Here is a 24596-nt window from a genome sequence, read left to right on the forward strand (position 1 = left end):
ATGTTGTGCTTGAGAAAAAAAACAAAAACACATCAAGCCAAGCAAAATCACACCCATTACACTTTTGGAGTGGTTGGTGTTAGGAAGGGCATCCAGCTGTAGAAACCATGTCAAATCAGACTGGAGTCTGGTGCAGCCTTCTAGCTTGTCAGCCCTGGTCAAACCGTTCAACTCATGCCAGCATGGACAACGGACGTTAAATGATGATGATGATGATGTAATAAATCAAAAGCCCTTCATTAAAAATCGTATTTTACTATTATCGTTTTATTTGTATACTTTATATTTCATTTCAAGGAAAACGATTCTTTCGTTTCCCAGCAAATGACGATTTTTCACACTTCTGTGGTTTCACTATCGGCATCATAAAACGAAACATTAATCGTTGTTCGATGTCCAGTACGTAAAAAGAAAAGAAAAAGAGAGAAAAAGAAAGATGACGAGTGCTATATAGTAATAGTTCTATAATATAGAATATATATATATACGAAAAGGACTCTACACAGTAAGGGAATCGAACAAATTGCTTTGTGGGATTTACTCCAGCCCTATACGTCCTGAGTTCAAACCCGTTGAAGTCATCTTAATGTTTCATCCTTTGATAAAACAATCCAGAAGAATTGGCTGAATGTTTAGAACGTCGACGAAATAATTTTGCGGTATTTAAGTCGGTTCTTTACGTTTTGAGTTCGCAGGTAAATATAACATGGATGCCACCAAGGGCCGCTCGTCGACCGCAAGAAAAGAACGATTATTCTGTAGTGATGCTATATAAACGAACGTCAATGACTAAATTCATTGGTTCGATCCCACTATGTGGTACAGCTGCGGTCTTCTGTCATCTATCAAAGTATTATGAAGGAAATCTGTGTGGAAACCCATTAGAAGGAAGATTCCTGGTCTTAATGACAGACTTGTCATCATCAACTGATCCTTATGTTTTTAATTTGGTACTATCTGTTGTTTGGTCGGAAGATAGCCATGACCCTTCTTCCGACTGGTCACAGAGATTCTAGAAAAGGGTCATGGACACTAATTTTCCTCTTCTGACAAAGAAATTACAGAAAAAAAAAAACGAAACAAAAAACAAATACAATGACCTTTTCCCCAAACAGGGCTGCCTATATAAAGTTATAACTTTATATAAGTTTTTCTATTATAGATGCAATTCTTATTAAGTGCCATTTTTATCAGAGAATTATTAAAGATATTAATATTTATGATGATATAGATATAATGATATAAATTTCGAAAATAAATGATTTCATAATTAACTTTTAATTGGGAAAGCAATTTACGATGAAACGGTCACTGGATTGAGATTATTTTTTGTTAGTAATTTTTAAAAAATGATGAATATGTAATATTATTAGTTTCTAAAAAAATTCCTTTGTTAAAAGTATAAAATGAATTTATGAGAATATCGTTGAAGAAAAAAGAAAATAGATATCACGGTCATACGGAGTTAACCGAAGCATCAAAAGTGTCTGGCTGAGACAAAATGTTGGTGTCTGATGTCGACTTGCGTCAACTGACGATGAAATATTTCCGAGAAAACATTTGCAAGTTCAGTATTTCCGACAGAAGAAGAAGCTACAGAATGAAAAAAAATAACATCTATTCATGTCGATTAAAATGAAACAGTGCCGAGCGTTCTTTTCTGGCAATTCCAGGCCATTGACGTCTTTGAGCCAGCGACCAACACAAAACCAATCAAGACATTTTCTACGATTTTAATTACCAGAAGCTTGTTGCCATTTCTTAATAATTATAAACAGTTATTCAAGAAAAACGGTTTATGATGAAAGAAATTTATATTTTCTTGAAATTTTCGTTGAATGTCTAAGAAGAGAAGTTTCACAGAGTGACCAGACGACAGGTAAATGTCGGTCTTTATTTCCTTCTCACTTGCTTTCAGTAGTTTAATAAAAGTGTTTATGATGGCCTGTCATAAAGTCACAATTTATGGGATCTGGACAAAACACCCTCGGACAACCCCCCGCTCCCGGACAAAACCCCTTTGACTTTATTACCGTGACTTTCTGGTTTTTTTTTTTTACCTGGATTCAATGTGGCGAAATAGGGACGTTTGAGGTAGTGATTGATTGCTAGACATATATACCTTACTGACAATCGTGTGTGCATGCGCGCGTGTATATATATATATATATATATATATATATATATATATGGCAAAGGTAAAGGGGGTTAGGGTTTTATATATATATATATATATATATATATATAATATATATATATATATATATATATATATGTGTGTGTGTGTGTGTGTGTGTGTGTGTCTATGTCTGTGTTTGTTTCCCCACCCTTGACAAGTTTGGTGTCTTTATGTCCCTATAACTTAGCGCTTCAGCAAAAAAAGACCCGTGGAATTAGTAGCAGGCTTAAAAAGAAAATAGGATTGAAATTCTTCAACAGTGCTCCAGCGTGATTGCTGTCTAATGAATGAAACAAGTAAATGGTAAAATGTATTTATTTATGTGTGTATGAGGAAGTTTGCCAATGTTTTGCGTCCTGAGGATCAAAGTCTCAAGTGTTTCAGATTGTCAGGGAAAATCATGGATGATGGCTCACTTGCAGTTAGTGATTCTGCAAAGGGGACCTGAAAGTGTCACTATGAAAGGCTGCTAAATGTAGAGAATGCATGGGAGAAAGAGTGCCTGCCCATTGTGGACCCAACAGTGGGGCCGGCTATTTAAATTGACAGTTGCTTAGTAGATAAAGTAGTTAAGGATATGAAGACTGGGAAAACCTCTGGCCCATCGGCACTCACTGCTGGGATGCTTAAAATCTCTGGCGAGGTGGGATATAACCTGGTTGCTTGTATAGTTAATCAGGTTGCCCACAAGGGAATCATATCCAATGATTGGAGTAGCAGCATTATAGTCAATTGCTATAAAGGCAATGGTGATGCCCGAGATGAAAATAATTACAGAGGTATCATATTGCTGGACCAGGTGATGAAAGTTGCAGAAAGAGTCACAGCTCAGTCAGTTAGGAAGAAAGTTTGCATAGATGAGATGCAGTTTGGATTTGTGTCAGGGAAAAGCACCACCAATGCTATCTTCCTGATGAGGCAACTGCAGGAGAAATACTTAGCCACAAATAAACCTCTGTTTCTGGCTTTTGTTGACATGGAGAAAGCCTTTGATAGGGTCCCCTGCTCCCTCATATGGTGGGCAATGTAGAAGCTACAGATAGATGAGTGGTTAGTGAGAGGTGTGCCAGCCATGTACAGGAATGTCGTTAGTAAGGTGAGAATCGCTAATGAGTATAGCAAGGAGTTTAGTGTAGAAGTAAGAGTCCATTAGGGTTTGGTTCTTAGCTCCCTCTTATTTATTATGCCCCCCCCCCGACTATAACAGAGGAATTCAAGACTGGCTGCCCCTGAGAGCTCCTCTAAGCTGATGATCTTGTTCTTATTGCTGAATCACTACTAGAACTAAGGAAAAAATTTCAGGTGTGGAAGCAAGGTCTGAATCAGGACCAAAGTAGACAAATTGCAGGTACCTTCTGGGAGATGGTCCTGCTCGATATGTAGAAAAGGTGTCAGGAGAAACTCCATCAGGTGTACTCAGTGCAAGCTATGGACACATAAAGAGGTGCAGCGGAATTACTGGATGACTAATGGAGAAAGTAGTCTTTATATGTGGCAGATGTACACCTACATTAGACACCAGGAATGTACAAAAAATGGCCTCCCTTGTATGCCTGGGAGGATCCCTAGAAGTAGTAGATAGTTTCTGTTAGTTGTGGGAGTGGTTGTTCTGAAAACATAACTGCTAGAATAAGAATAGGCTGAGCGAAGTTCAGAGAGCTACTACCTCTGTTAGTAATGAAGGGCCTCTCTCTCAGAGTGAAAGGTAGATTGGACTGCTATGCTACATTGCAGTGAGACATGGGCTGTGACTACTGAGGAGATGTGAAAACTTGAAAGAAACAAAGCCAGTATGCTTTGCTGGATGGGTAATGTCAGTGTGCATATACAACAGAGTGTAGATGATTTGAGAGAAAAACTGGGTATACATAACATCAAATGTAGTGCACAAGAGAGAAGACTGTGCTGGTATGGCCATGTAATGCATATGAACAGAGACAGTTGCATAAAGAGGTGCTGATCTCTAATTGTAGAAGAAACATGTAGAAGGGGTAAACTGAGGAAGACGTGGACAAAGTGGTGAGAAAGGATCTACAAATGTTGGAACTCACAGAGAGGAGGACATGGGGCTGAGACTCTTGGTGGTTTGCTGTGCTTGAAAAGACAGGTCATGCTAAAAGCGTGGTTGTTCTTGCATACAGGCTTGTACCCTTCAATCCTCTCTAGCTGAGCATCTCTAAACTTGCTGGCTTGTAAGTGCTAATGCCATGTAAAAAGCACCTTGTACACTCTGTAAAGTGGTTGGTGTTAGGAAGGGCATCCCGCCATAGAAACCATGCCAAAACAGACATGGAGCCTGAACAGTCCTTCAGCTGGTCAGTTTCTGTCAAAACATCCAACCCATGCCAGCATTGAAAACGGACATTAAATGATGATGAAGATGAAGATGTGTATGTATGTATCTATATAAGAATCTAAGTGTAGGAGGTTTGTAAGCTTCAAGCAGTTTGTGGTAGGATTTTCAAACTATGTTTTCAGGGAGTTAACTTGGGACTCTTTAATGACAATGTAATCTTCATATGATTAAGATATCTTTACCACACTCTCTTTCACTCTTTCTCTGTATACAACGGTGCCATTTAATTTAAGAATGCTCATATACTAATGTTAAAATGGCATTTTTTATATATTCAAGTTGTAAATTGTGAATTAAGATGTTTATCAAAATGAAGAAAATTTCACATATACAATTTTACAGCGTGACATCAACGTATTTTAAATTAAAAATAAATCTTAATTACCGTAATTTATAGCACCATTTAATTTAAGAATGATTTGTAAAATTTTACTTTTTTGCTTTAAAAAATTTATTCTGAGATAAATTAAAAAATAAAACAATGATAAGCTCACACAATCAGTATTTGGTTGGGTATCCAAAATTACTTTATACAGTTTTGCATCTGTGAAACAGAATCAGCTCATTTATCACTGTTCCTGAGATTTTTTCCCAATTTTGGCTAATGTTAAAAAAATTATCCTTATTCTTTGGTTTACTACTTTGCACAGCTCTACTCAACTTTTCCCAAAGATTTTTGATGGGATTTAGGTTGGGTGACTGCACCAGCCACTGCATCGACTGAACTCTCTTAGAATTAATGTACTCTCTGACTAGGTGCAAGGTGTGTTTTGGGTCGTTGTCATGCTGGAAAGTCCAAGATCAGCCCAAATGCTTTTGGATGTATGGAAGCATAGTCTTATCCAATATTTCTAGATAGATCTTACTACCCATAATGCCCTTGATTCAGACTATAGGACTAATGCCTTTTTTAGACATGCACCCCAACACCATTACACTTCCACCATGTTTAATTGTAGGTTGGATGCATTCTGGATGATATTCTTTGCCTATACACCTTCTTGCATACTTCTTGCCATCATTGCTGAACAAGTTGAACTTTGACTCATCTGATTACAGCACATTTGAGCAATCTGTTGGACTCCAATTCAAATGCTCTTTTGCAAACTGTATTTGAGGACGTCGATTTTTTAAAGAAATGTATGACTTTTTGCGAGAGACTCTTCATAGAAGTCCAAATTCTTTGAGATGGTTAATTATGGTGGACATTCCAGTGGTAAGTCCATATTTTTGCCAAATTTCTTTTAAAATGTCATCAGCAGTCATTTTTGGTTTTTTTTTAGGGACGGTCTATGAATGTATCTATCCATTCTTGCCATTGTTTTTCTTGGTTACCCAGGTCGAGAGCGGGCTTTATAATGATTAGTTTCTTTATAAAGATGGACAGCATTGTAGACGGCTGTTTTAGAACATCCAACTTATTTTGAAATAGCTTTATATGACCATTTCAGCCTACTAAGCTGAACGATCCTCACTCTGGTTTCTGATGTTAAGTTTTGTCTCTTACCCATCACAACTATTAAGTAACTTAAAAATTGTAACGGTGTGGAATTTACCCTACCTTTATGTTAGTCAATTTGGCAAAAAAAAATGAAACTTTGCGAATTGTTCTTAAATTAAGTGGCGACATAGATTATGCAAAATAAAGATTGTTTTTAATTTAAAATTGATATGTTGCTGCTATGCTGTAAAGTTGTATATCATATTAAAGCTTGTGAAATTTTCTCTATTTTGATATACACCTTAATTCACCATTTACAACTTGAATATATAAAAAAATGCCATTTTAACATTAGTATACTAGCGTTCTTAAATTAAATGGCCCACTATATCTATAATGCTGCTGAGTGTATGTCTGTGTGTGTGTATGTATATGTGTAAGGAATTTCATTGGGGCTACAAAATTGAAAGATCCTCACAGAGCATCAGAAAAGGGATAGACTTGATGATATGTGAACATGAGCCTCCCTCACATTGTCCGACTATCTGGAGATGGCAAGGTGCTGAATCCTGCAGCCACACATATGAACTTCCAATAGCAACCCTTTCCAGCCAGGGATTGACCAGTCTTCAGCAGCTTCACATGGCCATTGAGCCTAAGGACGTCGATTGGCATGATGTTGTTCTCACTGGAAACATGCCCAAAGACCATCACAGTTTGGAGGGACTTGGTCTTCATGTTGTCCATGTCATGTCTTACAGCCTTTACAGTGTTTACAGAGCACTAAGCTGTACTCACGATGTCAGCATTTTGACACCTAGAGCAAATCATTGTGATATGCCAATATTCAGATGGCTTCTAGTTTTCCATGTCAGCTAACATTTTCTGAACTACAATTTTAATATTTATGCTTTCCAATGCTGTTGATTGTTCACTAATACATTATGCTGTTTCTGAAAAGAGGAAACAAAAAAAAATGTCAGATTTAGTCCAAACATCCTGTATATAATAAGCTTAGTAGCTGGCTTTTACAGCCCTAACCATCTATATTATAATAGAAAATTCAGCCATCCAACCATTCGATCAACCGTCTGAAGCTGTATAAAGGACTGAAATGCATGATTTGGGTGGTGGAGGTTCAACAATTCGAATTGGAATAACAGAATAAAATTCATGAGTTGTTATCCATGTTGGAATTCATGTGCCTGTTTAGTGTATTTTCATGACTCAACATTTCCTAAGTATTTTGATTTGCTTAGCGGTGTTAAGCAGCCATTCATATAAGAATGGCCATTATCGTAAACCAGCCAGTGTTCACTTTTTAAGTGTTATCAGTTTTGTTCATTGGAATTTGTGTACCTTTTTTGTGTATTTTCATGACTCGATTCGTCTTGCGGTGTTTAACTGCCATTCATTAAAGAATAACCATCGTACAATAGCCTGTGTTCGCTTTTTAAGAGTGCACACTATCACCCGTTAATAATAACAGTCATCCATTAAATAAAATTAAATAAAGTATGACTTACTTGTGCGAACACACATGATTAACAGCATGTACCTGGTACCAGGTAAGGTGTGTGGCTCATGTGACAGTAAATACCCACCGTGCAACAGCTAGTGTTCACTTCTTTGGCTTGATCGAAGTTTCAGTTTTTTTCATTTTCCTCACAACAGACTGAAGACCCCCAAGACAGAGCTCTCTGCATGGTTGAGGAAGAAACCAGGTAGCCCGTCATTTGGTCAGAAATGCATTTCAACCTCTTGTTGGCAAAAGCAGAGAAGGAGGGAAAAACAGCCCATCAAAAAAGGCAATGGCAATCATGGAAACAGCTGTTCACTTGCTGCAAGCAGCAATGCTGCCAGTCACAGCTGAGATGATAAGAAGGTGGAAAGCAGAAAGGCAAAGGGCAAGACAGAGGAGGCACAAAGATCAGTACAACAAATTGATGGTGAGAGACAAAGAGGCAGCAGGACAAGAAGAGCAAGGTGCAGAAGAGCAAGGTGCAGCTGAGTTAGAGAGAGGTAGAGCATGAAGAGCTGCAAGACTGCAATAAGAAATGGCTAGAGTTGCTGACATTGAAAGTTTGCAACTCTCTGATCTTCCACTTGAGCACTCTCTTGGGCAAATGACGCAAGTCTGTGCATTTTGTTCAACATTGGGATTCAGAAGTGAAGAAAGCAAGTCATGTGGAGGTGAACTTTGTTTTGGTCAAATGTGCTGCAATGGAGGCAAGATCAATTTTCCCCACTTTCCTGTGCCACCACAAACATTGAGAAATCTTATTTTTGGTCAAGATGATGCTTCATTCTACTTCAAGAAAAACACTTGAATATTCAGCTCTGGCATGGCTATGGCAACCCTGAAAGTGGCCAACAAGTCTCTCCCAGGTGCATCAATGATTTGTGTTTAAAGCAAAGTGGTGAGAAGATTTGGCCCAATCAGAAACTCCAACCGAAACAACAGCCACGGCATTCAAACTTATTGGTTGGATCCTCAAGTGCAAGCGCAACACAGGACATCATTGCTTTCTGGATTGTCATCAGAAGAAACTGCAAGAACCAGAATTTTTTTCAAGTGCCACACTGCATTGATGGAGGCTGAGAACAGTCAACGAAATGGTTGCAGACCACCAATTGACAGATTTTCAAATTGGATTCCATGCTGACAAGCATCCAGTGGGAGAACATGAATGAAGCTTCAACATGCCAACAGCATCTAAGGTTGCAATTCTGATGCCGAATGACATTGATTCTTTGTGAGCCTGCAGAGCCAAGAAAACTGTATGATCAATTCATGGATGACATGATGGAAGACTTTTTGCACAAACACTCTCAAACAAACCGACTTTCTGAAGAGGTCTGCATTGCCAAAGCAACCAATGATGTGTTCCTTTGATATGCAAGTGGAAGATTTTCCCAAAACAACTGGAGATTTTTCTCTTCCTGCTGCATGCAGATCATGATCAAGAAACAGAAGATGATGAAAATTTTCTTGACACTGATGATTGTGAAGGACAAACGGATCATTTTGAATGTCATTTCTAACAATGCAATGCGGAGCAGAAATTGATCTTGGAAACAATTCAACAAAAATACAACAACAATGAAGGAGGGTTTTTCTTTGTGGATGCTCCAGGCGGAACTGGAAAAACACTTTTGTTGAACTTGTTGAAAGAATATTGCATCAGCTGGAAGTGGTTTGGCTTCATCACTGTTGCTGTATGGGGTCAACAGCTCATTCAACATTTGCTTACCCACTTGAAATTGATGAATGTTCAGTGTGCAAAATTGGTTCAAAAAGCAAAACAGGCAAAAATTTGATTGCTGCCAAATTGATTGTCTGGGATGAGAGACCAATGTTGATGATGGAACTCCTTGATTTGACTGACCAGTTGTTGAGAGATTTGACTCAAAATTACAAACCATTTGGTGGAAAACTCTTTGTGGCAGCAGCAAATTTTTGGCAAATCCTTCCAGTCATCAGAAAAGCCATCCGGTCACAAATTGCATATTCAATCATCAAGAGATCTGACTTGTGGGATCAATGCCAAGTGATGACATTGTGCAGAAACATGAGAGTTGAGCAGAACATTCCAGAAGGAGATGAAGAAAACAGAGCCAGGCTCATCAATTACAGCAATTGGTTGTTGCAAACTGGAGAAGGCAAAGCTCCATGTGTTTCAGGCAATATAATTCAACTTCCACAAGAAATGTGTTGCTCCACTGATGATGACATTGTCAATTTTGTTTACAATGACTTTGAAAACCATATTGGAGACCACAAATATTTTTCATCAAGAGCAGTTTTGAGCACAAAAACAAAACAGTTGAAAAATTGTATCGTCATGCTCATCAGAAACCTTGACTTGAGTGGTGGTCATTGCAATAGAGTCAGATACATGGTGACAGATGTCAAGGATCATCTCATTGCTGCAAGGAAATTGGAGGATACCAACTCGATTTGTTTCATTCTCAGAATTGAAGTGATGGACACAATCAAGTTTCTCTTGGAGATTCATGAGACGGCAGTTTCCTGTGAGGTTGGCCTTTGCAATGACCATCAACGAATCACAGGGAAAATCTCTTGACAGGTGTGGCATCATTCTTCCCAGCAGTGTCTTTTCTCACAGTCAACTTTATGTTGCTTTGTCAAGGTGTGGGAACAATCTCAACATTAGAATGTGAGCTGATGAAGAATCATTCAAAAGGTTCAACATGCCAAGTTTGACATTCACTCAAAATGTTGTGTACACAGAAGCCTTGGAAAGAAACATCAGAACCAACATTAGATCAAACAAACAAAATGAAACAAATTAAAAATTTTCACTCTTGCTCTTTTTGCTTCGATCAACTACAGGCTATGTGATTTGGTTTGTCTGTTTTCCACAGCCAACTGCAATCCTGTGTGCAGCACAGCTAGAACGCAAGGGCTAAGTAGCCGCAAAGTGGCTGGTGTATATAAAACAAATTCACAATTTCTGTTAATTAGTTTACATTTTGAAATGTATTAATGAGGAAGGTTTTGCATCTGAGCTGTATTTCCTATCAAATATGCAATAATCTGAAACAGTATTAAATACTTTCAAATTATCTTGGTTTGACTTCATTATTATTATTTTATATATATAGATATATAATATATAAAAGTTGTGTTTATTGCGACTTTAACATGAATGTTCTCTAAGAACTGATGATACTGCTATTTTAAGTCCAGGAAGACATCTCCTGCAGCTGGTTATTCAGTGCAGTTTCACACTCGATATTCATTGCAAGCGGGGAAGAACTCCTGCCACCCTAGCTCAGAGACCACCAGATCATGTGATTTTGATCTTATTGGATCACTTGGGTGGTGGGCACTCCTTTGCCAGATATAGCATTAGTCTGACCTTGCTTGCAATATGTAAAAAATACAGTGTCATGCAATCACCGATCTCGTAATTAGCAAACTAGTCCATTAGAAAATCCCTGTTTGAGATAGAAGCAGTAAATGAACCAAAAAGTAGTGTTTATCACTACTTTAACATGGCTGTTCTCTCAGAACTGACGATATTGCTGTATATACATTACAGTAATATTGGCACCAAGCAGTGTTTAGGCATAAGCATACTTTAGGTTAGTTAAAATATGTTTGTGACATATTTCAACTGCTAAAGGTAACTTCACTGCAGTTACCATGGAGAAAAATTCTCTCTTGTGGTAAAAATAGTGTAAAAGGACAGATATGGTGTTTTTATACCTTTTTTTTATAAGAGAGAATTTTTCTCCATGGTAACTGCAGTGAATTAGCCTTTAGCAGTTGAAATATGTCAGAAACATATTTTAACTAACTTAAAGTTCATATATACGTGTGTGTGTGTGTGTGTGTGTGTGTGTGTGTGTGTGTGTGTGAAGGTGTGTAGCCTAATGGTTAGGGTGTTGAACACACAATTGCTAGATCATGGGTTTGATTCCTGGTTTGGGCAGCACATTGTGTTCTTCAGTAGAACACTTCATTTCACTTTGCTCCTGTAAATGGGTAACCCTGTAACAGAGTGGTCTTCTGATCGGGCCAAATATTGGCCTACTCGCCTAGCCAGAGGAGTGACAGCATTCAAAAGCTGAAACATAGTGAAGCGCATTGTAATCAGTAATGTAAAACAACAGCTGATAGTCTGGTTAATACCATGTTACTGTGATTTATATCTATATCTATATCTATATCTATATCTATCTATCTATCTATCTCTCTCTCTCTCTCTCTCTCTCTCTCTCTATATATATATATATATATATATATATATATATATATATATATACACATATATATATATATATATATAAGTATGTATGAAGTAGTGTATCAGAGAAAATGAAGATGTTTGTGGAAGTGTGTGAAGAATGATAATGACACTTGTTTTTACGGACACTGAAGAGAAAGAGATATGAAAGTGTCATTATGAGAGGCTATTGAATGTAGAGAATGCATGAGAGTGAGACTCTGTTCCATGTAGAGTCTGACAGAGGAACTAACCACTGAAGTTGACAACAATATGGTCTCAAATACAATAGTGCATATGAAGGCAGGAAAGGCATTTGTTACACTTGTTAGTGACTGTTTACATCACTTAATTGTAAAAAAAAAAAAGTCTGTCTCATAATATTTTTCGTATTGGAAAAGAAACTTATGTCTTACAGAATATCTTTGTTCACTGTATAAAATGGTGCAGTTTCTCATCTGTCGCCAGCACTTGACAAACATGGAAATTCTATGTAAAACATGACATCCAAACTTATCATAAGAGAGTGTGCAGTTATGTTGCTTGTCACTGAATACAATTACATGAACAAGTAGAAAAGAGGTGTTTACTATTGTGCTTTGGCTTCTCGTCAGAAGGTTATAAAAATGACTGGAGTTGAGAAATTACTCTGATACCTTCTGCATGAAACGAATATAGTTAAATAAGGACTAACATATTTAATGTGTAGAGGCGCAATGGTCCAGTAGTTAGGGCAGCGGAATTGCAGTCATAGGATCACGGTTTCGATTCCCAGACCAGGCATTGTGAGTGTTTATTGAGTGAAAACATCTAAAGCTCCACAAGGCTCCTGCAGGGGGTGGTGGCGATCCCTGCTGTAATCTTTCGCCACAACTTTCTCTCAGTCTTTCTTCTGTTGACCTGCTTGCTTAGCCAGTGGGGTGGCGTCATTTGAAGACTAAAACAATGCGAAGCGCATTGTGACCAGCGATGTGTAGCAACATCTGATAGCATGGTCAGTCATGGTGATCACGGTGATATTTAATGTAGTGAGCCAACACAGATTTTTATTACAGTTACACATATAGTGAAGAAATAAAATTATTAGCTTTAATGATTATTTCTGATTAAGATAGGGACGGGAGAAGAATTCCAAAATTAAACTTAGTTAAAACTTGGGGACATGCAGTGAGGAATCTAATGTTTGCTAGATATAATGGTAACAGCACATCTTCTGCTCTTATTAGACCTCACCAGCAGAACATAGCTCATACTCATTCCCCACTACAGCCCCTGCTCCCATTCAATTCTAAGTTATTTAAAACTTCAGAGTTATCTCCCTTGCCTTTCTTGTGCAGAAAGAGGCAAGAATGCTCTGCTGGACCTGTAATGTTGAATATGTTGAACAGAGTAGACGTGAGCTGAGAGAAATCCTGTGTGTAAGGGAAACGAGACGTATGTACAGAGGACGTCAGTTGGAGGAAGAAGTGACAGGCAATCCAAGTGGAAGGAAGCTACAAAAGAGGAAGTTTGGGAAGAAGAAAAAAACCTCTACAATATAGTATCTAATGTAGGCCATCACCAAAGGATGCTGTGTGAGAGAAGACCCATTCAACTACCATGGAAATGGCTGTAAAATACTAAGAAATGAGTCATTTAGTTAGTTTTATGTTCCTCTTTAGCAGAGGTGTAACTTTGGTTAATTAAATTTGTTTGGTTTAGTACGTATATTTAGCATTTGCCAAATTTTTTTTTTTTATGCAGACAGACTCCTTAGGTAATTTCTCCCAGTCATTAAACTTTACTGATTGGTTGATAATGTGGCTAAAGTTTTAATTTTGATAATATATTGTACTTTGGAGTTTGTAACTGACACAAATGGGTAAGAAAGGATAAAAACTCTGTCTTTAGTATTGGTAATATTTGATGGTTAGCTGTATGTCCTATGGAAATAGGGTCTGGATTAACTGGTGGATTCTTGGAAAATCATTATTATCATCATTTAACATCTGCTTTCCATGCTGGAATGGGTTTGACAGTTTGATTTGGAGTTGGCCAGTTGGGAGTTGTCCAAACTCTGTCTGTTGTGGCATGGTTTCTGCAGCTGGATGCCTTTCCTAGCACCAACCACTTAACAGAGTGTGCTGGGTGCATTTTATGTGCCACCGGCACAGGTGTGTTAATGCAGCACTGGCATAAGTATTTTTATGTGGTACTGGCACCTGAAAGGACAAGCCTGGATGTATTGAAGACAGGGATTTTACTTAGCTTGACACATCTTATCAAGTACAGCAAATTGCCACATCTCCTGGTCCCTTGTCAATTCCTCAGTGAGGCCCAGCATCCAAAGATTTTTTCTCACCACTTCATCCCATATCTTCTTGGGTCTACCCCTTCCATGGGTATCCTCTAGAGTTAGAGCTTGGCACTTCTTGAGAAATGATTATAGATCTATTGAGGTTTTTTTCCTATTAAATCTGGTTGTTGCTAAACCGCAGGTCAGTCATGAGCAAGCAAATTCATGATCCCTGTATTCCAACTATGACCATCCTGTCATTTCATGTATCTACAATTAGATTATTCAATGTGTCTATCTTAAAAATAAGATGGCAGGGTGTGATTGCTATATCTAGCAGGTGAATTCCTTCTGACCCATGCATGGGGAAGTGGGTATTAAAATGGGGAGAATGGTGATAAATGAATGTATAATAATAATAATAATAATAATGAAATTATTGTATACAGTGCTCAGGTGCACCACAACTTGTCAGAAAGTGCATATAAAGTACATGCAGTAATGTAGAAATGTCTGGAAAGCGAACAATGTATGAGTCAGATACATGCTTGTGTGTGTATGGAGGGGAGAAAATCAAGTGTAGTGTTGGCGAATCTCAGGAAGCATGGAAGTTTTGAAGGATGCAGTGCTCCGACAACTAACAACTGATGCCGGCAGTTTGTTCCATGCTTCAGCAACTCTCAGTGTGAAAAAATGTTTCCTGAAGTCATGGGAGCTGTGCTGTTTTCTTACTTTGTAAATATGTCCATGGGTGTTAGATGGGTGGAGTTTGAAAAGGTGCTCAGAGTTATTGTTTGTACGATGGTTGATAATTTTATGGGTGTCTGCCAAGTCAGCTGCCAGACGTCGGAGTTTCAATGTATCCATGCCCAGGGAAGTAAGGCGTTCAGGATATGGCAAATGCCTGATAGAGGGTATTCTTTTGGTTGCACGTCGCTGAACAGCTTCCAGACGATTGATATCCTGGGCAAAATAGGGGTTCCAGACCGGTGATGCAAATTCCAGGTGAGGTCTTACCATAGCTATATAAAGCCGCAGATAGATAGCCGGAGAGCGGTTCACAAAGGATTTGGTGAGTGATGCCAAGACACCCTCAGCCTTCTTGACAATTTTAGCGATGTGTTTTGTCCAACGCAAATCACTGTCGACAATAACACCCAGGTCACGTTCACATGAAGACTTTTTGAGACTAGTGTTGTGGAGGGAGTAGGTGGACGCTGGGTTTCTCCTCCCAAAATGCATGGTGGTACATTTGTCCACAGCCAGCTTGAGTTGCCAGTCCATGATCCACTGCTGCATTGTGTCCAGGTCTGCTTGCAATAGAGATCTATAGTGTACAGGATTTGACCTCTTTATTTCGAGGTACAGCTTGATGTCATCTGCATATTTCAGCACTGTGGCATTCTTTAAGTTGGCATCTATATCATTAACATATGCAACAAATAAAAGGGGGCCAAGAACAGATCCCTGTGGTACACCAGATGTCATCTCATAGGGCGAAGAGTGCTGTCCTAGAACTGTGACAACCTCTTTTCGGCTGAAAATAAAGGACTTTAACCAGTTATAGAGTTCGTCTCTTACACCCAACGCAGAAAGCTTCACCATAAGTCTTTTGTGTGGCACAGAGTTAAAAGCCTTAGCAAAGTCCAGGTAAACAACATCCACCCAGGATCCACGATCCTGTATGCATGTCTATATATATTGTTGTGGAGTGAACTGACACCCCACATATGGCTATCAGTGGACTGGATGAGTCTTACAAACAGAATGAGCCAGTACACAGTTGAGGTCAAACTGTGAGAGTGTTAGTCTCGTTATTAATTCTGCGTTGGAGAATTGCATTGTTATTGCGTGAACGGTTATAATAAGATAGCAAACTCTTGTTACATTGCATATTGTTATATGGTTATATTTGGTACTATGAGATATTTTTACAGACACGCATATCATATATTGTCACTGCTGATATAACAGTTGGTGACGAGCAGTGTTCGAGACTCACTTGAATTATTGTGAATTGTATAGTTTTTTGTTTATGAGAACAAAAAAATTCATCTTGTTGTTTATCATGGAAGAATTACTATCAGCCGAGATAGAGTTGCAAAAACAGCAACATGAGGTTTTACAAGTTCTCCTCAAGGAAATGAAAAATGCTACAAATGCATTTACACTAGATTCATTGGCAAGCTCCATCAACGAATTTAGATATAATCTGGAAGAAGGTGTCACATTTGCCACTTTTTATAGTCGATTTGAAGAAATATTCAAGAATGAATGTTGAGACTGGGAAGCAGACCAGCATACTAGACTTTTGCTAAGAAAATTAGCACCAGTGGAACATGGAAAGTCTATTAATTATATACTACTCCCAAAATAACCATTTGGAGAATTACAATTTGAATACAAAACATTTTAGTGGAAAATGATCTTTGTTCAATATGAGGTGGTTATGGTTAAATTTGACGAAAAACATAGAGGATGACTTCATAACGTATGATGGAATAGCAAACCGTGAGAGTGAAAAGTTCAAATTAAAGGAAGCAGCACAACAGGATTCGGAAATTTGCACAAGGATATTGACTAAGCTAGAACAAAACCAGGATATTATGCTTCAGCAGATATCATAAGACTGCCAACAGATAATAAATCTTAAACATGACAATGGGAGAATACAGGAATGTGATGTATCAAACATACAGGCTATAAGGCCAAAAAAAAAACCATTAGAAAGTGCAAAGTGGATCTGTGCATGAGACGTGATTAAATACAAGACTGGTATAACTGTCCATTCAAAAAACTTAAATGTTTCAGGTGTGATTTTCAAAGTCACCAAAGTTATCATTGTTGCACAAAAATAGGAAAAGAATTCAAAAATGATGCATACAGAAAACAATAAAAATGTATACAGTGTATCTGAACATGATAAGGATAATGAAATAGCTTAATAGTGGGGGCAATATAACTCTATTAAATGACGAAACAAGGAGTGCATTAGGTGAGCCAGTATTAAGTAAAACTACAAAAGCTGTGAGAAGTTTTTTGGGAAAAAAAGGGAATTCAATTGCAATGTGACTTTCCGAGGTAGGACAATAAAAGCAACGGCTTATGTGCTAAATAATACCAATAATCTATTTGGAATGAATTGGATTGAATTAACCACTGTTGCAAAAATGTAATAGGTAATAGCACAAGTTCTAACACCAACTTGGACAAAGTGCAAAAAGAATTAAAGAAAGTATTCCCAGACTTGTTTTCAGATGAACTAGGTGCATGTTTGAAAGCAAAAGCAAGATTTGAGATAAAAGAGAATGCAGTACCAATTTTTAAACCAAAGAGAAATGTGCCATGTGCAGCATTAGAACAGATTAATTTAAGAGAGACTAGAAAAAATTGGAGTTACCTGAAAAGTGGAATACTCTGAATGGGTGTCACCAACTGTGTACGTTAAGAAAAAGAATAATAAAATCAGAGTGTGTGCTGATTTTTCCCCTGGTTTAAATGAATGTCTTAAAAGATTCAACTATCCACTACCTAATCTGGAGAACATCATTGTCATCATCATCATCGTTTAACATCTGTTTTCCATGCTAGCATGGGTTGGATGGTTCGACCGGGATCTGGGAAGCCAGGAGATTGCACGAGGCTCCAATCTGATCTGGCAGTGTTTCTACAGCTGGATGCCCTTCCTAACGCCAACCACTCCGTGAGTGTAGTGGCTACTTTTTATGTGCCATCAGCACGGACCAGAGGAGGCTGACAACGGCCACGATTGGTTGGTGCTTTTAACATGCCACCTGCATAGAAGCCAGACTAGGCGGTACTGGCATTGGCCACGTTCGGATGGTGCTTTTTACGTGCCACCTGCATAGAAGCCAGGCTAGGCGGCACTGGCATTGGCCACGTTCGGATGGTGCTTTTTACGTGCCACCTGCATAGAAGCCAGGCTAGGCGGTACTGGCATTGGCCACGTTCGGATGGTGCTTTTTACGTGCCACCTGCATAGAAGCCAGGCTAGGCGGCACTGGCATTGGCCACGTTCGGATGGTGCTTTTTACGTGCCACCTGCATAGAAGCCAGGCTAGGCGGCACTGGCATTGGCCACGTTCGGATGGTGCTTTTTACGTGCCACCTGCATAGAAGCCAGGCTAGGCGGCACTGGCATTGGCCACGTTCGGATGGTGCTTTTTACGTGCCATCGCCACAGGTATCGCAACTACAATTTCCATTTGACTTTTATTTTCATGTTGATGTTGATGTATTTGACTCAATAGGTCTCCTCAAGCACAGCAGGTCACCCTACGATCCAAGGTAAGCACAGCAGGTCGTCCTACGATCCAAGGTACTTTTGAATGAGGTGGGGCTGGTTATGTGAAACTGGTATAGGATACGCCGTGGACTCACTTTATTTGCCGGGTCTTAGCAGTCACAGCATATCTCCAGAGGTCTCGGTCTTTTGTCATTGTCTCTGTGAGGCTCAACGTTCAGAGGTCATGCTTGACCACCTCATCCCATGTCTTCCTGGGTTTACCTCTACCCTGGATTCCTTCAACTGTTTGGGAGTGGCAATTCTTCACGTATTGCTCCTCATCCATCTGTAGTACATGACCATACCAGTGCAAACATTTCTCTTGCACGCCACATCCGATGCTTCTTATGTCCAACATTTCTCTCAGGGTGCTTATACTCTGTCATGTGTGCACACTGACATTACACGTCCAGCGGATCATACTAGCTTCATTTCTTTTGAGCCTACGGATGTCCTCCGCAGTCATGGCCCATGTATCACTACCGTGAAGCATGGCAGTTCACACACATGCATCGTACAATCTACCTTTCACTCTGAGTGAGAGACCCTTTGTAACGAGTAGGGTAGAAGCTTTCTAAACTGTGCCCAGGCTATTCTTATTCTAGTGGTAACACTCTCTGAGCATTCATCCCCACTACTAACTTGGTCACCTAGGTAGTGGAAGCTATCAACTATTTCAAGTTTCTTCCCCTGGAGTGTGATGAAATCTGTTTTCTGAGTATCTGTGGTGTCTATTGCCCCTGTGCATCTGCTGCACACGAAAGCTATCTTCTCGGTTAATCTTCTTTGATGTTGCTGCACCTCTTGTATCCATAGCTTATACTGGGTACATCTTATGAAGTTTCTACCTATACCTTTTCTACAGATCGAGCAGGGCCACCTACCTGAGGGGGTGTGTGATGAGTTTGCCTTCCTACTTACTAGAACTTTGGTCTTTGCTACATTGACTCTAAGGCCTTTTGATTCTAAACCTTGTTTCCACACCCCAAATTTCTTTTCTTGTTCTGGTAGTGATTCTGCTATGAGGGCCAGGTCATCAGCATAGAGGAGCTCCCAGGGGCAACCTATCTTGAATTCCTCTGTTATTGCTTGGAGAACTATGATGAATAAAAGGAGACTGAAAGTTGAACCTTGGTGGACCTGTACTTCTACCTGGAATTCTTCACTATACTCATTGCCAATCCTAACCTTACTAACAGCCTCTCTGTATATATAGCTGTTATTTAGCTGGCCCAATTAATACTCTTCAAGATGTTGGGTAATAAGCTCCCACTTGTGTTGATAACAGTTACTCTCTTCATATGATGAGTAAGCTGTATAAAACAGTAAAGTGATAAAATATAGACAATGGGGGTAGATAATCTATAGAAACTGGAGCAGAATTCTAGTTGAATATTATGATGTGTGAAGTAAACAAAGACATACATGTTCGGTTTTGATTATGATGTGGTTGGTAGAAATAGTGTTACTTATTGTCCTAGGTCTTAATTAGAAAAACAGTAGTAGTAGTAATAGTCGTAGTAGAGCCTGTCGTCTCATCAGGTAAGAAAAATGGATAATAAACCAGTTATGTAATGTATTAGGTGAGCATAACTATATATGTCAAAATGAATACTGTTTTATAAATGTTTTTTAAATAGCCAAATAAATACACCAACGAAATATAGTATAAAGACAAAACAAAGTTGCACTCAAATTATATGGTATTTAATTGGAGACCAGAATAATTACTGTTAATTTTTCAAATAATTTATTATATTTTATTACTTGAGTTGATACATGGAAATAATTTCTGAATTCATTAGGTTTGATTGAATAATTAATCTAAAAGTATTCTATCTATTGAATATGTTCAACTATCTTTCCTTGCTGGGTTTTCATTTTAACAGTTTCATTTAAAAAAAAAATGATTAAGGTTTTACTTTAGTGTAAAATATAGATCAGGCGAGCTAAGATGAATGAATAACTATAATATTTATCTAATCTTGCAATCAGTTTAGCTACTTGATTGGTTACTTCACAATGTCTTTCTTATATAGGAAACTATTTTGAACATGAGTATATTGTTGCTATTCATTAATTCTTATTTACCAATTTTGGAAGATTGAGAATGAAATTTAATCATAAAGAGAATGAATTTGAGATATGAAACAACAAACTGGAATCTAGTGCAAATATCTGTAGTTTAAGCCAATACCAAACCTTCTCAGCTAATGTTGACTGTCTTAGTTGATTAGCTCAACCTATTGAAGAACGTGAGTGAAGGTGTGTGGTTTAGTGTCCAGTGTATTTGGCTCACAGTTGTGAGTTCAATTCCTGGAGGAGATTTCATGTTGCTCCAGTCCGCTCAGCTGGCAAAATTGAATTGTGTTTGTAATTCAAAGGGTCAAGCTTGCCATGCTTTATGTCACGCTGAATCTCCCTTCAGATGCATGTCTGTGGGGTGCTCAACCGCTTCCACATTAATTTCATGAGCTGGCTGTTCTGTTGATCAGATCAAGTGGAATCCTTGTTGTTGTAATTGATGGAGTGCCAGTTAACTGAAGAATGTTGGATGTTATGTCTACATATATTAGATATGTGTAAAACATTATATAAAATTATGATAATGTTTTGTGGCAGAAAGGAGGTTTTGAAATGATTGCAAGGGTAATCATCATTGGTAATATAATTTAACAAATTAACTTTCTATGACAGGACTGTAACAAAATTGTAGCATGATTTTAATCAAGAAACAATTTCATTGAAATTTCTAAAGTAGAATTTACATATGAGAAAATTGTGTGAGATTTATTTTGAACAATTTTGATATCTCATCTGAACCTTATAGATTCAATTTGATATGGAAGATTCATTAGTGACTCCTTTCACTACACTCTAACAATGATCCCTTCTACTAAATATCATAGAGGTAATATTATTGCGATTTTTATATCAGAATGACATCCACATTATATATATGCTTCCATTATCTTGGGGTTTTACTTTTTTTTATTGTTTTTCTGCTCTAAAAGTCTTCCTTCCAACTTTATTCCAAAATGACAATGTTATTGACAGACAACAGTAATAATAACAATGTCTTTTATTATCTCATTTTTTTATGACTTGGGTCTAATTGTGATTTAAGTCTGCTTTAACTTTTGAGCATTGAAACAGGCCGTATCAGGCCCAAATAATCTACCTTGTTTTACATTGAAGCTGGCTAGATACAGCCTCTCACATCTACAATGTCATTCTAAAAATAAGCAATTTCTTCATCAAAATCTCGAAACTACAAGATCATGCATGATTAATTCAAAACAATGTGAATTAATAAGCATTACATTTAACAGGGTAATCTGAATACTAAAGAGTTAAATACCTTAGTCCAGCTCTCCGTGAGGCATCTTGACTAATAGAGACTTGTGAATTGTTGTGAATTGTAAATGTTGTAAAATGGTTTCCTAGAGGAATCTTCTTTTGTTCTGCTTGGTCATAGAAAATATATTTCAGTAAATTGATAAACAATTTTCTGGATATTAAAAGATGCTTGTGAAAATTTCAATTAATACTGATAGTGTCGATTTGGATAGGTAGTGTCTCTCTAGTAAAAGATAGTGTCTATTTGGATAGAGAGGAGGACATTTGGGTGTTATGGAAAGAAATACTGGTGAAAGTTTTGTAACTGGTGTAGGACTGTGCTTTGGTAGCAGATATAAGAGCAAAGTAGAAAGAATGGGAAAAAAGTGAGTGGCAATGGGCATTGCAAGGCAGATAGAATGAAAGTCAGATGACAAGTTTACTGAGATCTGAAAGAAACTAAGAGCTGGTGAAATTCTCAGAATGACAGGCATGAAGTTTTCCACAAGGCAGAGCAGTGTGTTTATAATGGACTAAGAATGACATTAAGTAGAAGTTTGTTTGAAATGACACAAGTGTTATTGTCTTCAGTGGGAGTGGAAAGAGATATGGAAATATGATTGAAACAGTGACAAATATCAAATGAGAATTATTAAAAGCATGGAGGTAGAGGAAACTGCAAATGTATCACAGATAGTTGAATCAAACAAAACAGGTGTTATCTTTAATGGTCGATTTAGTAGCTCCATTGTTAATTATACCTGTAAGGAAACTGAGAAGCAGTGGAAGATACTTCTTCCATAGTAAGTAGTGACACTTCACTAAGCTGAAATGAGGCCCACACTGGAGTGTTGCTCTCACATCTAGAATGGTGTTGTTGCTACAGACACAGACACATCCTGTACCACATCAAGAAAAGGGCCATCAGAGCGAGTGGCATAAAGTCATTCACAGACATGCTCTGACTTCTGGCCTTCAGGTGTGCAATCTTTTATCTAAAGATGCTTAGGGATTCCCGACCCACTTGTCTTTTCTCCTCTTACCATTCTTGTTGTGTCCAACCTTCTCAGGTCCACCACTAATTAGTACACCTTGTAGACTTTCTTCCCAGAATATTTAGCCTCTCGAATTCCCTCCCTTCTCATACCTTTCTTGTTCAAGAAGATCATTAATAGCATCAATCTCATTGGTCTTGAAGGGTTTTCAAAGGCTGTGGACACCACCTTCCTCCAGACTCAGCAAGTAAATAAGTAAAAAAAAAAAATCCTGGTATATAGCATTTGTATGGAAAAAAAATGAATAGAATTAAAATAAGAACCTGTTATTAATTTTTTTCAAACCTCTTTTACATGACTGGTCCAGGAAACTTTTCATGTTCTTCTGTACTGTGAAATTATCTGTCAAAAGAATAGAAAAAAGATTGTTACTAAATATTCTGGAAGATAAGAAATAGAGTTGTAAATCTCAATATTTCACTGCTTCATTCTTTATAAGAAAATATCACCCATATCCCCAATACTACCATTTTCTATTTGGATGTATTCTAATATTTCAGAAGTTCTAGAGAAAGACAAGTCAGCTCTAGTTATATCTCGTTTCAATAGTTAATGTAATTCACTTCTGCAGAATTCTTTAAGTAGGTGTCTGATTATCTTATTTAATTATCTACGTCAGAGTCTATTCTTTTCTTTCTACATGTATTGTAATAATCATTACATATCCACATTTCTTCTTGATCAACATCCTAAACTAGCGATTCTCAATCTTTTTAATATCTGGACCAGATCCAAAACTTGGATTTTTTTAGGGGACCACACTAAAAAAGTAAAATACAAATCAATTAAAGAAAAAATTATATTTATAGAGGGAAAACTGTCGGGGGCTGCTGGTGGGATGCTTGAGAACTACTGGTGTAAACTCTATCATTAATTTATTTTCTTTTCATTACTAAAATATTTTAATTGTAAATTAGAGGCAACAGTGACGGAACCTTTGACAGCTTTTTACAGCAATGGATATTTTTAGAGTACGACCTTAACAACAATTCACCTTTTATGGCATACTGTAGTTTTCATTAGTCCCTTCCTGAATTTAAATCAAATACATTCATACAATGATTTCTTACCATACGTACAAGACAGTGGTGGTCTCTGTTCCATGAAAGCAAAAATCAATGTCGATAATATTCACTACTCAGGAACCTGCTTCACATTACTTAACTTTACAAATGCACAAAGTTGTTGCCTATCTCAGAATCTTTTTATTGAGACATTGTCTTTATTTTTCCAGTACCTTAGTGTATACAGCTGCTAAAGGAAAACATAAAATCATGTCTTAAACATCTGCTGGATACAAAATCTTGAATGTTTGAATTCATGTTTGAGTAACCAAGTAGGATTCCCTGATGTAGATTCTCTTGGAAAATATAGTTAAAATTCATTTAGATTTCTTTGTTTTTAATTGTTTCATTCTAGAATCTCAAAGACATCATGTTAAGTTTTTATTTTCAGTTAAGATACAATACTGATACTAATTAATATAAGACAAAATATTAGGTATATACATTATTAGAATGACCACAGGAAGAACTATTGAGGATGAGGAATTTGGGGTATTGTATCTTCATTTTTTAACCTTTTACTAATTTTGGGTTTTGAAGAGTGTAGAACACCTCTTAGACACTGTTGTTCTCAAGCTTGCTCAGAATCGTAGTGTTTGTCAGAGTCCCAGCTACAAGTTAATCAACAAGTCAGTTAGACAGATGGAGCTTGTTAGCCAGGGCAGGGAAGCTGTCTAGGGAAAAGAAAACTCTGATTTGAAACCTCTGCTGCTTTGTGACCATACCTAGCTGTAGGAAAGGTTTTGGGAGTAAACCTTGAGGAAAAATTTGGAGTCAGAGCCCTGAGGCAGTTTGATGTCATCTACAACCTTTTTCTGGTAACTC

The 24596-nt window shown here is 37.8% G+C and overlaps 1 long non-coding RNA gene across 3 annotated transcripts in view; it reads right to left on the reverse strand.

Annotated features, from left to right (window-relative positions):
• Positions 1–24596, reverse strand: part of LOC115219483 — a 94756-nt gene that overhangs the window by 28657 nt on the left and 41503 nt on the right. For 2 of the 3 annotated variants that reach the window (XR_005001943.1, XR_003882300.2), the window contains exons 2-3: positions 22971–23049; positions 21675–21777 (exon numbers count right to left, since the gene is read on the reverse strand). This is a non-coding gene — a long non-coding RNA (uncharacterized LOC115219483). Of the gene's footprint in view, positions 1–11474; positions 11574–21674; positions 21778–22970; positions 23050–24596 lie in introns of all 3 variants that reach the window. The other variant, XR_005001942.1, reaches the window with a different exon arrangement.

The sequence above is a fragment of the Octopus sinensis genome, linkage group LG14 (genome assembly GCF_006345805.1).
Source record: "Octopus sinensis linkage group LG14, ASM634580v1, whole genome shotgun sequence".
NCBI classification, from domain to species: domain Eukaryota; kingdom Metazoa; phylum Mollusca; class Cephalopoda; order Octopoda; family Octopodidae; genus Octopus; species Octopus sinensis.